The sequence below is a fragment of the Echeneis naucrates genome, chromosome 10, assembly GCF_900963305.1.
Source record: "Echeneis naucrates chromosome 10, fEcheNa1.1, whole genome shotgun sequence".
Classification (NCBI taxonomy): Eukaryota; Metazoa; Chordata; class Actinopteri; order Carangiformes; family Echeneidae; genus Echeneis; species Echeneis naucrates.
In genome coordinates this window covers 2,284,675-2,299,188 of record NC_042520.1, presented here as the reverse complement: position 1 = coordinate 2,299,188, position 14,514 = coordinate 2,284,675, and the positions used below count along the sequence as shown (strand labels likewise).

At 42.6% G+C, this 14,514-nt stretch overlaps 1 protein-coding gene across 4 annotated transcripts in view; it reads left to right on the top strand.

The window, feature by feature from the left end:
* The first annotated feature begins 793 nt into the window (after positions 1–793).
* The window catches only part of htr4 (5-hydroxytryptamine receptor 4), a 91,400-nt gene continuing 77,679 nt past the window's right edge, over positions 794–14,514 (top strand). For 3 of the 4 annotated variants that reach the window (XM_029512611.1, XM_029512610.1, XM_029512613.1), the window contains exon 1: positions 1,507–1,698. The gene's annotated coding sequence lies outside the window, so the exon portion shown is untranslated. Of the gene's footprint in view, positions 819–1,506; positions 1,699–14,514 lie in introns of those variants that run through there. The other variant, XM_029512612.1, reaches the window with a different exon arrangement.

The window sequence follows — 14,514 nt, the reverse complement described above, 5'->3', positions numbered from 1 at the left end:
ACACCATAAGAGTATAACGCTGTAAAGATAATGAATTGCCGACTGCTCGGTGAGGGAATCGTTCAAAGACAGCTCCTTGTTCGACAACTTGTAACGTAACGTCAGCAGTTAACCACCACTATGCTAACTGACTTAGCCTCGCGCTGGCTAACTAATTTAGCCTCGTGCTGGCTAGCTAGCTTAGCCTCGCTAACCAATTTATAATTTATAATTTATCAAAGGAAATAAAACCGTAGAGAGGGAGCGAAAGAGATGTCTGAGTTAGATGTGCAGAAAACTACGTTGTAGTGTGTTTTTGGCCCCTTTCGCTCCTTAAAATAACTAATGTCACCATTTAAAACAGCCAGATGACAACACTAATGACGTCTTACATGACAGAAAACGTCACGTTACCGTGACAACGAAGAGTTAGGGGGACGCCCCCAAATGGTTCCCCTGGCGTCCATTTTGTGTAACTCAGTCGGATTACCCAACTGTAGGAAAATGGCGAAGACCGGCTGGGACGCCGTGTTTGTCCTGCCGGTTACGGAAACATTTATCAGTCACATGTCACCAAACCGTTTTCCTGATCATGTTGTTGAATCATACTTTGGAGGGAAACTCCCATCTGGGTTTAGGAAGTGTCAACAAAACCTCTCAGGATGAGCAGACATTAAATATTAACACATATATTGTGTTGTATTGACCCATGACTGATCAATCACACATTTAATAACCCGCCCAGGAAGTTATATAACTCATCTGCTTTCCCCCTCCAAAGAAATCATGGTGAGTTGAAGCACCAACTTTATCATTTCAGTGGTAACGTGAATTATCTGGTAGGTACTTTATTTTGAATATGAATTTGTGTTATGCTGCTTTTAATATTGTTGATGTTTGTTAAATGAAGTGGAATAATGTCACATTTATTTATTTCAGTTGATGCTGTGCTTTTTCACAGAATGTCTTGTTATGTCTAATTGCCTCTTAGTGTCACAATAACATTGTTGAGCTTGTGTTGGATGTCAGCTGGAAAATCCAGTAAATCTAAAGACACAACAGTCTTTTTTTTTATTCCACATATCTGCTGTCCAAAACCAAAATTTGATTTATTATTATTATTATTATTTTACATTGAGGAAGAAGTTGTAATAATCATCTGCACCGATGTCTGAGGACGGGCAGAACAGAAATGAGATGTTAAAGGACAAAAGTTGTGTTCTCAGTGCGCACAAACCAATCAGCCACACACACACACACACACACACAGTGACTTCAGGCTGGAGGAGGAGGAGGGATCAGACCGGGACCGGAGCCGGTTGCTGTCCGACGGTTAATTCCACAGTGGAGTCCGCTCAGTCCCGGTCGGGCTCCAGATATCTGCGGGGACTCCTGTCCCCTCCCTCCACCATCACCCCCCCTCACCCCCCCGCCCGGATGGCTCTCTCTGCCCGGACTCTCCAGACGCGCACTTGACTGTCCGTCCTCGTCGCTCTTTGCGCTCGGACGCTTCTCTCCGCTTCTCTGCGGAACCGGAGCCTCGGGCTGCATGCACTTTTTTTTTATTTATTCTTCTTATTTAAAAAAAATATATAATTTCTGACCTCCACACATCGGTCTCCCCTTGAGCTCGGGCTGGGGGACGCTGTGTTTTTGGATCATGGGGATTTAGAGTCGTGACATGCTTTCGGGACGCGGCGTCTCCTCCTCAGAGAAATGGTGAGTGATTTATTAATTTATTTATTGTTTGACCTCAGGATGACCTTCCCCAAATGAAATGATCTCTTTTGGTAGTTAAATCTGGAGTTTGTGCTTCTCACTGTCAGTTTAAAGTCAGCGTCAGAGACTTTTATTTCTGCAGTGATGTGGTTTCACTATAATAAACCGCCCTGCTGTGACAAAGTGACTAAGTTCGTTTTGACCTCCAGCGGTGTGTGTGTGTGTGTGTGTGTGTCTGATGCCCGGGAGTCTTTTGACCTCCACGTGGAGAAAGTCCGATTCTCCGATGCGGGTCACACTTTTCCGTGAGGCAGGCAGGAACCGATCACTGATCAGATATCGACCTGCTGCTGATGGACAGTAGGTGTTGGACTGTTGTGTGCGTCGTTGTTTCCTCTCACTGTCCTCCTTCTGTAATTGTGCTTTAATTGATCTGCTGCCTCTGCTTCTGTGTGTTTTTGTGAATGATCTCAAACTGAAGCTGCTCTTCTAATTTTATTCCCATTGTTGGTGAGAGAAGCTGACAACGCCTACTGTCACTGAATGACTCACTCCATGCTAATGAAACATATTTAGCAGCAAAGACACACACAGAATTAAGTGAATTTTACAGTGAGTGACATTTTATCGCTTCACATTGAATGTGTGTCAGTTTGTAGCTCCAACACTTTGACTGATTCATTCATGCACTCAGTTGAGTGCTTTAGTTTATTAATATTATTAATAGGGTTGTGTAATATTTATGGATCAGGCCAAAGGTGTAGGTTTAAAGGGTCACAGCTCTGACTCCCTCCAGCTGGACCACCTGGATCCTGCAGCTTCAGATCCAAATGATCCGGACCGGAGTGCATCAGTGTACCGTGTTCTCAAATTCACAATCAATGCATTTCACTCAGGCTGTAAATTATACATCAGCGTGAGTGTCAGGACGTTTCCACTTAGTTCTTCGTCTTCTCGCCCTCCATTTGGACCTGGACAACACGACACGCAAAGCAGCAGCAGGAGTAGATGTGCATTAGAAATCATTGAAGTTGTGGATGTGATTCTGTCCTCTCGCTCTAACAAGGAGAAGCTTTTTTCCACTTATGATGATTTTACTGACTTATTGCCTGGTTCTCCTGCAGAGCTCAAGTTGTGCTGCTGCATTTCTGGTGGAGTCTTTATAAGTGATGTCACTGGTTTCCTTGAATTGAATCAGGGTTGTGTATTCAGAGTAAAAAACTAAAAAAAATCTTTCTCTTCTCGTAAGTTATTTTGATGATCAGAGAAACACTGGGAATGGTCACCCCCGGGGAGAATTTGTCCTTTGTTTTGTGAAACATGCTGATGGAATTATAATTCTCAGGCCTTTTGATGACATCATTAATTGGCGTATATTGTTCTGGATTTGCTCCACATTTCCCAGCTGAGCCCGACCTCACATGGCTCGGGAGTTTGGGTCTGTTTTAATTTCCTTTAAAGGTCCCAAGTTGACTTCTAATGCGTTTGAAGTGTTGAAGATATACATTTGGCGTTTTGAGATCCTAAACTCATCTCAGTGTGGTTTTATCACATCATCAGAGCGTTTCATCTGGTGGGCCCAAGGGGGCGGGGCTTGGAGCGAGGCCAGTGATCATGTTGGTGTGACATCACAAAGTTACAGAAGCTTTCATTTGTGTGCAGATAGCCCTTTGGTTTGTTATCACATTGGTTTTCAAGTGTGTTGTGTCCACTAGGGGTCAGAATGTGGACTCTACGTTTATGTGCAGATGGAGCAGAAGCACCTTCTGCTCACTTGTTGAAGCTGAGTTTGGTATTCAGTGATGTTTGAGAGCAAAACGAATAAAATGCCAGCCTCACCTGTTTGTTTTATTTCAGCAGTTGCTAAAAGCTGTTTGACTTTGATATGATGGATCTGCTCTTCAGAAGCACTGAACTGAGATTGCTGTTGTTTGTGTGTGTGGCGTTGTGATTAATGTCTTTCAGCAGCGTTATCCCCCAGATTTTTTTGATGTCTGCTTCTCTAACGCTGAATTAAAGAGCCACGTCCCCTCTTATCGGTTAGCTTGTCCAGTTTGACGTTTTGCTGTGATTTCACATTGTTGGGCTGCACAGAGCTGTCCGTCCAGGTTTTAAAGAAATGTCATCGGATTTGTTTGACTTTCAGCTCTGCTCACATTCATAGTTTGATTAATACGTTTTATTGCTTAATGATGATGGTGATGTCACACGTGAACGCCGCAGAATTCGGTGAGTTGAAGAACAATTAGTATTTTCTGATCCTGCTGCAGGAAGATGACTTTAATGCCATCAGTCGGTTCAGTTCAGGACCATGAAGGAGTAAAAATCTTGAGGATGATCGAGGGTGGGGGTTGGAACGTCAGACACAGAAAACTCCCAGACTCTCCATCTCTCTCCTTTTGCTCTGTCGGGCGATCAAAATGAGTTTATGAAATAATCCAGCAGTTTGGGTCAATAACACACACAGACACACACACAAAAGAGCATCTGTTAAGAATCAATAGTCACTTCTCTTTCTGTCTCTTCATTCACTGGACTCGACTCACAGTCCAACTGTACGGCTGGACAATCGATGGCATTTTACTGTTTGATTATCATATTTACATTTCACATAATTAAATCAGAGAAGCAGCTCGTGCTGAAAGAAGGAGCACTTATGAGAGCTCACGGTTAGAACGTGTTGCTACTCGTGCCTCACTTACAGAACGGTTGCAGAAACGGACGTGGTGGTTGATTAGCAGTTGTCCTTTTCCCGACATCACCGCTGTGGAGAAACTGGAACCTCTTTTGATTCCATTTCTGATCATTAAGAGGTGAACATGAGCACCTTAGGACACACGAACACTTCTATTCAAGCCAAGTGTTCGACGGCAGCATTCATTATCCGACCTCCCGTCCCCGCAGACAAAGAACCTGCTGTACCTTTTTACCGTCACTAATTAACTTTAAAGTGCCTGATTTTTGGTTTGTGGGAGGAAGCTGCAGTACCTCAGGGGAACATGCAAAGTGCACACATTGAGGCTTCAAACCTCCTCGGCATTATGTGACAGCGCTCACCACTGTTCCACCGTGTCGCCCGACCTGACCCTGATTTGAGAGTAAATTAAGCCGCACACAGACTAAATCAAGCAGGAGAATGCAGTGCTGGGGCAGAAGATGCAATTTGCAAATCTTGTTAAGCGGCGTCAGAATGAGCCGGAAATCTCTCCGATCCCTTCTGCCCTGCTGTGTGTCAGAGCTGCTGAAAAGAGGTAATTACCTCGACTCCTTGACGAACACTGCTGTCAGATCTGCCTCCGAACCAGCTTTGGGTAAACAAACCCCGGCTGCCCTTCACGGGAGCCTAGAGGACTTCAGAGCCGGCGTAGGAGGGGGAAGAAGGTCTGCAGAGATGATGAGGAATTCAGGAAGCAAATTGTGTTCCTGTGAACGGAGTTCGGCCACTTTCATGTCTAACCTTAAGATGCACACGAGGACGACGTCCCTGTTGACTGATTAAGACGAGCAGCGTCTCCATTTTTTAAACTTTACCTTTGACCCAATAATTAGTTTGATTGTGAGGCAAAAGGATGTTGTGTTGTTTTCCACAGCTGTGTTTGGAGGCTGTAACTGAACCAGTGTTGAAATGCTAAAACCTGTAATGGCTGCTCAGTCTCTAAAATAAACATGTTTCCTGATTTATACAGCTGATTTCCTCCATCATGTCCCCAGCAGAGGTTTTTTATTGTTTATTATTATTCTACCTTTTTTTTTCCCTGCCACCTGAGTGACAGGTGGGGGGGGGGGGTACTTTCCACAAAGTGGTATTAATCTTTTGGCCCATATTTAGATGAGCTGGGAGTCGGGCAGAGGAGACAGCCGTTTTTATTTAGAGGCTGTGATGGAGAGAAGGAATTCAGTCCAGACTCCTCTCTCTTCATGAAGCAGATGCAAGAAACAACCTTTCACTTTGAGTTTGAATAACACGGAGGTTAAAGGCTCTTTAAGTCTTTCATAAGGGACTGTTATGGCCTGTTAACTGAGGAGACGAGGACACGAGACACAGAAACAAATGGCTGTTAAAATGGGTTGGGGGGGGGGCAGAAGAGTTCAAGAGGAGGGCAAAAAGAGAAAAGGATGTAAAACGAAGCCTGAAAGAAGGGCGGGGAGGCTGCGAGAGACAAGTTTGTTGCCTCTTCTCCTACAGACAGACGTCTCAGAGGAGTGAGAGCTTCATTCGGTGAAAAACAATGAACACAGACAGGACGATGGAAAATGTCAGAAGCCCATAAATGAATTGAGCTGTTGGTTTGTCAGAGATCCGCTGATCGATACAAAACTTTCTCACCTTGGGAAGACCGGAAGATCTGTGACTGCCGATGTGATCTGTCTCTTTTTTCTCCCACGACTTTCCAGTTACAGCGTTGAAGAGTTGACGAAAGGCGCTGAAATGATTTCCTCATCAGCAACGCCTCACATATTCACCGCCGTCCCTCCTCTGACTGGGACTGTTGCTGTCATTGCATCACATGAAATAATATGGTATAAGTGGAATTATTTAATGATGGCGAACGTCCTCACCTTCGTCCCTCATCACAAAGTCAGTGATGAATATTTAAAGCACGAGGAAAACCTGAGTCATCTCCGGTCCTCACAAGTAAGAGAAGTAGAAGTTTAAATGGGTCCACATCTCGGCATTATTATGTAATTTTTAGATTGTCGTTAAATTGAACTATTTGTTTGTGTCTCTGAATTTCTTTGTATATTTGTTTTTCCTTTTCACACGTTTGTGGCCTTTAATAGACTGAGATAATCACTCTGGTGGGAACTTGGAGAATAACTGTTGGATGCAGTTTAATTTGAGGCTGCTGCCTAATGAGCCGCCGTGCCGATGATGATTTTGCTTCTCATAGCTGTTTACACAAAGCTTTAAATTGACAACACACCGATCTGATTCAGTGCAGACAGAAACGATCTCATTGGTTCCAGTAATCTTTGGTGGGTGGAGCCTAATTAACTCTAAAGCTCTGTCAAGAAGAAACATGAATAATAAAGAAAGAAAACACCAACAGACTTAATGACCACTTTTAAATCAGGAGAAGCCAATTTGAGAGCTGAATCTGTTGTGTCTCATCTTGGTGATTGTGTGTTTTTTATTAATATTAATTAATTCACACAACACAATCTCACTACATTACTATATTATGTTTTGTCCATATTATCTGCAAAGGTCCAACTGCCAGCAACATTTTCTGACCAGTGTTGTAAAAACATGCTCTCTGATGGGCCGCTTCATCTAATTGGAAGAATATACTTTATTAAAGAGTTCATTAATAAAATCTGAAGGTTGACAGGAAAGATAAAAACTTCAGCAGCAGCAGCAGATGGACGATGATGTAAACTGACGCTGTTGTTATTTAAGTTATTTAACCAACTTTTTTACCCATTTTAGTGTTTTTCACATCACTGTTAAACACCAAACACTTCACTCATTCAATAAAGTCTGTAGTCATGTAATCAAGTAAGATTTTCAAAAAACATTTAAATGAGGAAATATTTACTCAACAAGCCAGAGACTGAGAATAAACATTCCTATTTGAAAGTTTCATTTCTTCCACAAATGAAATGCGTTTGCTCGGCCTCTGAAGGTCTCACATTCCCCTCGTGTTGATACGAATCTTCAGCTTCTGCAGAAATATTACTCCTCGTGCGCTCTCACTCCGGCCTGTTTCTCTTTGTGAAGTTATTGCCTTCATCCTTTCAGCATCATCCAAGTTGCAAAAATGTGAGAAAGAAAGTGTGTTTTGTCATTATTTATGCATGCAGGCTGCAGGGTGGCGGTGGGGGCCGTCATCTCCAATCAGACTCTTTCTTCTTTTTTTTTTTTTGGAGCTGAAACACTGAGGACTTCGCTGCTCAGGTTTTTGTTTGCTTTTCACTTCAGTTTTGTTTCGTGTCCTAATAATTATCTTCCCATGTTGTGTCTGCATTGAAGCGAAGAGTCTGCTGATAGTTTAACCCGATCAAAGCGCTGCTCTTTTGTTCATCTGACCCTTTGTCACGCTCCTGCCGTGACCCCCATCTCGGGTCTGTCTGTGGTTGTTGTTGGCCATTCGATGATCTAGTATTTCCAATGCATTTCCTAAAGACTAAACTCCTTTTATTGCACTCGCTCTCGCAAGTTTAATTCTTGTTCTTGTTCTTGAAGAGAAGGGGAATCACAAGCCTCAGTCAGATCAGTTGGCTGGAAGTTTCACCTCTGGGGTTTGTTAGACATTTTTTTTTGTTAGTTTCAAAGCAAAAGGATATAAAGGGTCTGTAATAGTTCAGACATTAAAACGAACCCAAAAACAAGAGTTATACTGACGTACAGCTTAAAGGAAAATGAGTGAGTTTGATATCTGTATATCTGTTATGATAGAGCAGTGATGGACATTAATGCTTTAATATATATTAGCGAAATATCAAGAAAATAAATATTGTAAATACACAGTTGTATTTTATTTTTAAATAATCTTATATGATGTGTTGAGAATATAGGAGGGAGAAAACCATGAAGACTGATAAGAAGTCAGGCCTGTCTGTCATGGGAGCAGGTGAGAAGAAAAAGTAATGAGGAGATGTGACTTTTGGTATTTCATCTGATTATTCTGGTTTCCAGCTTTGCAGTCTTGCTCAGAAACTTATTTACATGCATTAAATAAGGTTTTTTCCAGAACAGCAGGGACTTATTAAAAAAAAAAAAAAAGCTTATAATGTAATGGTGACATTTAAGAATCACGAGAGACAAACTGAGTTGAATTAATTCAATGAATTGATCTGTGGACTTTCATTTAAACGACCCGGTTCACGGTGCTCGGAGCAGCGGCTGTGTCTGTCAAAACCGGCGTCCTTGGATGGAGGCACTGGAGGATTAGTTAAGGGACTGATTGTGATTCCTGATTTAGTTTCTGGCTTGAACACTGATTAACAAAACCTGACTGCTGCAACTGACCTCATCACACCCTCATTTATAAAAACACACATTCATTTCCATTCCTCTGCAGCCTCGTTCTTCTTGCTTAAATTTACATTTTACCAATTTAGCAGATGCTTTTATTCTTAATTTACATTTAGATTGTCTAATGCATTCAGTTTGTTATCCAGTTACTTAGAAATGGCTGCAGTGAGTGAATCTGTTCAGCATAATGTTTTTTAAAAGGTTAAGTGTTTTCCTTTTAAGGGTGCAAACCACAAAAATGTGGACGACCCGAAACGCTGACATATTTTATGGACTCAAGCTTGAGAGCAGTTTGCCTCCGTCACAGAAAAAATGTTACACGCTGAGGTGAACCTGGGCAGCCATCCATGATCCCTTGCCCCATTTCGGAGGAGATGCTCACCCAGGGGAGCAGACAGCGAGGGGCACTTTGACTTGAACAAGCTCCAAATATCAGACCCAAAAGCCAAGCAGAGCAGAAGGAGCTGCGGAGGAAAAACAGCAGCAAGTTTAAAAAAATAAATAAATCACAAACTCCCAGCGGAGAATCATAAATAAAATCTCACAGCTGTGAAAACGTTCCTCTGGTCACTGATCTCATACAATCTTAACCATCAACTGTGATGAATGTATAGACGTGACAACTTTTCCTTTCCCACTAAAGCACAAGTTCATTAAAATTGTGTTTGAGTGAAACACTTTTAAATTGTGAGTTTACTCTGAATGTCAGTGGTGTTACTTCTTGTGCCTCTCCAGATTACGGAAGTTAAGTGACAAAGCTTGAGCGGCTAAAAACAGGATTGAAATAATGTTTTCAACTGTGTGGGCAGTTTTTAGAAGCGTGTTGTGACGGTGGATGGAGAGTAGAGTTTACCTTCCTTTTGTCCGGTTTGTCGATTTGTCCTTTTGTCATGTTTCAAGCAGACGTGTCAAAAATGCCGTAATGTTGCTGAACGTCCTATTATGGAAGAGAAGGAGAATCACAAGCCTCAGTCAGATCAGTTTACTGGAAGTTTCACCTCTGGGGTTTGTTAGACATTTTTTTTGTTAGTTTCAAAGCAAAAATTTGATATAAAGTGTCTGTAATAGTAATATGTAATAGTAATAGTATGTAGTATATATACTATGTAATAGTATGTAATAGTAATAGACATTAAAACGAACCCAAAATCAAGAGTTATACTGACGTACAGCTTAAAGGAAAATTAGTTTTGACGTAATCACAAAAATAACACAAGTTTGTGTTGTAGGTTTGATGGAAAACCTCCTCTGGCCTGTTTACCTATGCAAGCATTTGTCAAAACAACATTCTTACATCATCAAATACAAGTTGGTGTGTGTGTGTGTGTGTGTGTGTGTGTGTGTGTGTGTGTGTGTGTGCGCGCGGCCTCTGGCCAAATGAAATACCTCTTGCATCCTAAGGTGTGTTTCACAGCTGCTACATCAAAGCTCTGTTCAAAGAGACTGAGGAGTGCATGAACATTGTTGTGAATGCTACACACCTGCATCCAACACACACAAGACAGACACACAAACACAGAAGTCACTAAAGTCACTAAATATGCAACAAGACACTTATGCACACATTTGCTATTGGTTGCTAAAATCAATTGTGCAAAGAAATCCTGAGTTTGTACTTTCAACTGTCCAACTCAGACGCACAAATCATACATTCAGAGTGTGATGGTGCTTTAATAAAGACCGTTTGGGTGAAAAATCCAGACAGGACTGTACGACTGGACGAGCAAATATGTGTCGTTTGGCCGGAGATGGAGACGGTGAGGTCACATAAATCAGAAGGCGTTGTACGGTGGCCGGTTTGGGACACATCACAGCTGAACCTGGGCTCAGTTTAAAGAAGGTCTGTTTACCCAGAAGCCTTAAAGAGGCCTCGCTCTTTATTTTTTTATTTTGGCTGACAGGATGGCTGATGGATGGACGGGACGGGTTGATTTGTGTCGGAGGTTTTCTATTAATATCCTGATGCGGTGTCTGGAATCCGGGGGGAGTTGTGATATATAGTTGTTGCACTTGTCGGGTTTGCAGTGTTGTGAGTTTTAATGTGTGTGAGCAGGAATCGCCTCCTGGAGATCAACAGCCTTTTCCAAGTATCGCTTTTGTGTGTATATTTTTATATATTTTAGGATTAACCCTGAGCTGGTGTCAGGTGGAAATGACGCGCACGCACAAAAACAACACACATCCTACTTACTGCACATGAATGTGTACATTCTCTTTTCACCGTACGTTCTTTTTCTCGTACAAACTGAAGGATTCATCCATTTAGAGTTAAAGAAGTGGAAATAAACTGAACATAAGCAGCCGTTATTATTCTGATGAAAGTAATGTGTCAGTATATTTACTTTTTTAAGATAGATTTTAAGGTTTTATCATGAAGCTGCACAGTTTCATTTTGAGAGATAGATATTTAGGAGCCTTAATCTGGGTTTACGTCTTGTGTGTGTGTGTGTGTTGTATTTTCTCGCCTGTGTCTTTCTGTATCAGTCAGCGAAATCAGATTGTGATCGCACATCAAACAACAGTCTCGTAACGTAAACCAGTTCTTGGTAACACTGATATGTGATTTGTATGGAGGGTATTTCAGTCTGGATGTTTTTCGGACTGAATTTTTTAGGATATTAATCTGAGAAAAGAGCGACGTGTTACTGTTCGACTCTCCTGCTGTCGTCGCCTTTGATGCTTTAATCCAGGTCAAGTCCTCATCATGTTTGACATTTACCAGTTTGGTTGTTGCAGCTGGAAACCGTCATGCTGTTCTGTGAAGCCTCTCACTGACACCGTCCTCCAATAAAAACCAGCTCATTAGTCTGATTTGGGGGTATTTTATGCTTTTAGCCAGCGGTGCGTTAAAGAGAGGCAGGAAATACGCAGTGACATTAGGAAACCACAGCTTATGTGACCATAAGCGTGTAAACGTTTTATTGACATCTAGCTGCTATACTTATTATTCAAAAGAAGACTTTGAATTGGAGCTCACAGTGGTGAGAAAAAACAAATCTGGGATATGATTATGAGCATTAATCCTACCTGGAAGCTGATGGTTTTGTAAAGTACGTGGCAAACAAAAGGAAACGGCAGCGATGCCAAAGTACACAGAAAGTAACACCGACACAAAAACTGCACCTCTGATCCCGAAAGGCCTAAACCGAGACCTGATTTCCACCTTTGGCTCTAAACATAATTTTAAGCCAGCAGTGAGGCCGACTGTGTCCTTTGTGCAGATGAGCCTACGTGTGTGTCCATCTGCTCGTCTCTATTTTTAAGGTCCGCATTTGCGTCTGCATGCGTGTTTACTTTTACTGCGAGCGTGCACATCGCTCAGTTGACAGTGAGTTTATTAACCGCTCTGGTCTGGAGCTGCTGCAAAGATCTCAGCTCATGGCAGAAACCCTCTGAAGTCCACGATGCCGCAGCTCTCTAAATCAGTCCTCACACAATAATCTGTCCAAGATTCGATTGTTTTACATCTGATTACGTTTAAATATTCACCATTCGTCCGATGACTTTGATTTGTTCCTCCTCTGAACTCTGAGGACGAGAAATGGATTCCCATGCAACTATTGGAAAGCTCAGCTTCGATCCAGGTGTTGATAATGAAGATCCATTACAGAATAAAAGGGTGTTTGTTCCTGGTTCCTGGGTGTACCAGTTGGGTTGCACCCATGGAAATAACGGATGCTGTGGTTTCTGGTGACTGTGTGTCGATGCTGGAAACGCATGTGAGCTCATCATCCTCATCAGCGCTGCCGAAGGAACTGAATAAGTCATGATTCCTGTTGTCTGAGGAAAGGAAGAAGAATAACCAGGTCTCTGTTTGTTCAGTGTAAATATCGTCCCCTAAGTGTGATCAAAACCAGGACAGTGTAGACATGTGGACTATTGGTTTGCATATCTTCTGTGTGCCCTGTTTATTTCCAGCAGTGCTGAGAAGTCCGGGCCGGCTTCTCCGGTATTCCTCCTGGGCAGTGGGAGCTGAAGTACGGCAGCGGGGTGGACGTGTTTTCAAATTAGTGGATTTCTGTGTCAACAGTCTCTCTGCAGAACATTTTTACAGCTGAGAACAGATCTTTGGCCTCCTGCGGTCAGCGCAGCTGTAAAAAGTGGCTCGCTCTCTGTTTGTGATCCAGCTGTGAGGTCAGAGTCTGACGAGACATGTTAAATAAAGATTAGCTATAAATATATGTAGCTAACTCTGTAATGTTTATTAAGTATTTGAAATTTGTGCTTTGAGCTTAGAATTGATTTTTATTGACACATTTCTGTCAGCTTCCTTAAAAAAAAAGAAAAAGGATGAAATAAAGGGCAAAAAAGGATCATTTCTATATAAATATACATGACACAATAAAATAAATATACCTTATTAAAAACTTGAACAGGACAGCACTTGTGGCTCTGGGAAGTTGAGATGGGCTGTTTCTTATTGATTAAACAAGCCCAGGAGTCCTTTTTCCTTCTCTGTAGTTAAAATATAAATCAATATTAAAGTGCCATAATATTGCAGACTTCAGAGAGCCGATAAATATTAGTGAGTGAAACTGAAAAGCAGAAAGAACTAACGGATGAAAAATCAACTTGGCGATCTTGTGACTTCACCTGCAAGATACGACAAAAAAAAAAAAACAAAACAAAACCAAAACATATTGCAGTCATCGTTAAATAAATAATTTATTGGCTCTTATTCCTTTTTGTCTGGAGATTCGTTGGTCTTCGTTTTGACCCGTCGGCCAAAGAGAGGCCTCCTCTGAGCCGTGTGCATACTTGTGTTTTGCACTTGCTCTTCGGTGATTTGTTGCCTCTGGTGGGTGCGAGCACCCCGGTGAGGAATGCCAGCCGTGTGTTGATGGTGACGCCTGAACATTTCAGCAGATAAATCAGACGGTCGGCGGCGGCTGAACTGTGTGCACAGCCAGCATCATCTGCCAAACTCCTGGTTTGGAGCGGCTGACATGGTGCAGTCGGTCCTGTGCCACCTGGCTTCATCAATCATCAGCCCACTCCCCCACCCCACCACAATCTGCTTCACCTCGGCCTGTTCTGGCTTTTCCAAACGTTTGCTTTGCTGTGTCTGTGTGAAGAAGGCTGGAGAGGAAGGCAAAGAGACGAGAGGTGAGAGAAGTGGTTTCATACTGAGAAGGTAAAAGGTTTGGATGTTTTATCGCACAGATGTGCGTCTGATATGTTTTGTTTGTCGTCTGAACTGCAGATTCCCATTCTGAACACGAGGGTGACGAAATGATTCACTCATTCCTATTTTCCTGCTCTGACCTGGACGTCAGATTATCGCTCTGTTCTGCATCTTCTGGCTCCACGTTCAGTTCAGCTGGAAACGGAAGTTCATGCTCATTAAAAGTTAAAGATGGAGACGAACGAAATAAAAGGAGACAGCAGAGAATAGGCTGAGATGTTTTTGAACTAGAAGAAGGACAAAGAGGAAAGGAAGGTTTCAAAGGTGGACAGATGAGTTGGATGTCTGATGGAGGACAGAGAGGGGGCCCGTCCATGTGCAGCAGCTGGGCTTCTGCTCCATCTGAGGAGTGGGTGGACAGTTTCCAAACAAACTGCCTGCTCAGACATGGAGAAGGGCGCAGAAGGGGTGAAAGAAGTCAAAGCTCGAGGAGAGAGCTGGTCTGTCTGCGCTGTCAGACAGGGAGCTCCGCATTCCCGGAGCTGACACTTGAACATCAGTCTGCAATCTGCCTGACTATTTACTTTAGTTTGTGAGGTTGGTGAGAACTCATCAGTTTATCCTGGCAGCGGCGTCCTGTTGGTCAGCACCGAGCAGACCTCAGGAACTGAAATCTGAAATCACATTATTGTGTTGACAGAATAAAGACAAT